This window comes from Psammomys obesus, unplaced genomic scaffold (genome assembly GCF_907164565.1).
Source record: "Psammomys obesus unplaced genomic scaffold, mPsaObe1.curated_primary_1811, whole genome shotgun sequence".
NCBI classification, from domain to species: Eukaryota; Metazoa; Chordata; class Mammalia; order Rodentia; family Muridae; genus Psammomys; species Psammomys obesus.
In genome coordinates, this window is record NW_026585687.1 from 620824 (window position 1) to 623750 (window position 2927).

General features: G+C 39.7%; 1 protein-coding gene across 1 annotated transcript in view; it reads right to left on the bottom strand.

Annotated features, from left to right (window-relative positions):
• Slc16a2 (solute carrier family 16 member 2) overlaps positions 1 to 2927 on the bottom strand; it is a 154088-nt gene that overhangs the window by 16199 nt on the left and 134962 nt on the right. The window lies entirely within an intron of this gene.

Sequence of the window (2927 nt, forward strand, 5' to 3'; positions counted from 1 at the left end):
GTGTCTGATCAGCAGGGCAGCAATGAATGCACAGAGACCAACAGACTGATCTGTGGGCCCCAAAATACCAGCGACTGTGTCCCCCAGGTGAGAGGAAATCCCACAGTGAGGGAAACGATTGGGTCCAACCTCAGTCACCCCCAAAAGGAAACCCAGGAAATTTCCTGGGTTCCTGCAGGCACTTGGTATCCAGCGCCTAGCCACACAACTGTACACTGTGCTCACCTTCTCAGACTGAACTGTGGGCCCCAAAACACCATACACTGGGTCTCCCAGCTGAGAGGAAACCCTACAATGAGGGAAACAATTGCATAAGACTTCAGGTCACCCGGCTAATACCCAGAAAAGTTACTGGGTCTCCGCGGGTGAGGTGTCTACAGTCTCTAACCACATACCTGTGTGTTATGCTCACCAGCCAGTGAATGCCTTCTGTTGAGAAGTCAGGTGTGATTCTGTGTACTGGGGCACAGATCTCTAGCTTCAGACCTACGGATGCCTACGAGCCATGGGAACAGCCCTAGATGCCACTCCAAAGCCCAACCTGTCTCCCTGGGGGAGACTGACCAAACCTATGGGCTCCCTGGTTCTTCAAGAGGGCTGTACCAGCAAATACAGTGTCTGAACAGCTGCAGCTTATTAACTTCAGAGCAAGAAAGCCAGTGGCTGGGCAGCTGTCTCCGGAACTACTGGGCAATGCCTGAGACAGCCAGATGTGTAAAGGCCAATGTAAAAACACAATCAACAAAAGCCAAAGCAATATGTCATCTCCAGAACCCAGTTATCCAAGGGCAAGTAGTCCTGGACACCCTAACGCAAGTGAAACTCAAGAAAATGACCTTAAATCTATGTTTATGAAGATGATAACAGAGGAAATGAATAAAAACCATAAAGAATACAGGAAGATACAGTCAAACAGCTTGTGACCTTTAGAGGGAAAATATTTAAATCACTGAAAGAAGTGAAAGAAATAGAGGAAAGTTCAAACAAAACAGGTGAAGGAATTGCATGAAAGAAAGGAAAATACAAACAAGTAGGTGAAGGAAATCAACAAAAGGGTTCAAGATCTGAAGATGAAAATGAAAACATTAAATAAAAAATAAACAGAAGAAATCCTGGAGAAGGAGAGGAAAACAGGAACTACAGAGGTAAACATCTCCAACAGGATACAAGAGATGGAAGAATCTCAATTGTAGAAGATACAATGAGAAATCGATGTATCCTTCAAAGAAAATGTTAAATCTAAAAAATACCTAACACAAACCATCCAAGAAATCAAGGACACCATGAAAAGACAAAACCTAAGAATAATAGGAATAGAGGAAAAAGAAGATTCCTGTCTCTTCAAGGCCCAGAAAATATTTTCAACAAAATCATAGAAAAAAAAAATTTCCTCAGTTTAAAGAAAGAGATGCTTATAAGCACACAAGAGGACTACAGAACACCTAATAGATTAGACCAGAAAAGAAAATCCTTTCACCACATAATTATCAAAACACTAAATATACAGAACAAAGAAAAAAAAATACTAAAACTTGTAAGGGAAAAAGGTCAAGTAATACAAAATGGCAAACCTGTCAGAATCATACCTGACTTCTCAATAGAGATTATGAAAGCCAGAAGGGCCTGGACGGATTTCATGCAGACCCTAAGAGAACACAGATATCAACCCAGACTACTATACACATTCAAACTCTCAGTCATCATAGATGAAGAAAAGAAGATATTCCACAACAAAAACAAATTTAAGCAGTACACACCCATAAATCCAGCCCTACAGAAAATACTAGAAGAAAAAATAAAAACCCAAGAAAGCTAACTACACCCAGGAAAACACAGGGAATAAAGAACTTCACTACAGCCAAACCAAAAGTAGACAAACACACAAACACACTACCACAACCAACATCAAAATAAAAGGAACTAGCAGTCACTGGCCCTTAATTTTTCTAAACATCAACTGATTCAACTCTCCAGTAAAAACACACAGACTAACAGAATGGATGCTTAAACAGGACCCATCATTCTGCTGCATACAAGAAACAAACCTCAGTCACAAAGATAAACATTACCTGAGAGTAAAGGGAGGGAAGAAGGTTTTCCAAGCAAACAGACCCAAGAAGCAAGCAGGGGCAGCCATTGTAATAGCTAATAAAATAGACTTTCAACCAAAATCGATCAAAAGAGATAGAGAGGGACACTTCATTCTTGTCAAAGAAAAAATCCAGCAAGAGGACATTATAATCCTGAACATCTATGCAGCAAACACAAGGGCTCATTCACTTGTCAAAGAAACATTTTTAAAGCTTAAATCACACATCGATCCTAACACATTAATAGTGCGAGACTTCAACAACCCACTCTCACCAAGGGACAGATCATCTAGACAGAAGCTAAATAGGGAAATAATAACATTTACAGAGGTCTTAAATCACATGGACCTAATAGATGTCTATAGAACTTTTCACCAAAACACAAAAGAATACACTTTATTTTCAGAAACTCATGGAACCTTCTCCAAAACTGACCATATAGTCAAGCACAAAGCAAACCTCAACATATACAAGCAGATTGAAATAATCCTTTGTATCATATCGGACCACCATGGCCTAAAACTAGACCTCAACAATAACAGAAATAGTAAAAAGCCTACACATATATGGAAACTGAGCAACTCTCTACTCAATGACAACTGGGTCAGGGAGGAAATAAAGAAATAAATTAAAGACTTCCTAGAATTCAATGAAAATGAAGGTTCAACTCATCGAAACTTATGGGACACAATGAAAGCAGTGCTAAGAGGAAAGTTCATAGCACTAAGTGCCTTCCTAAATAGAACCATCTCATACAAGCAACTTAACAGCACACCTGAAAGATGTAGAAAAGAAGAAGAAGAAGAAGAAGAAGAAGAAGAAGAAGAAGAAGAAGAA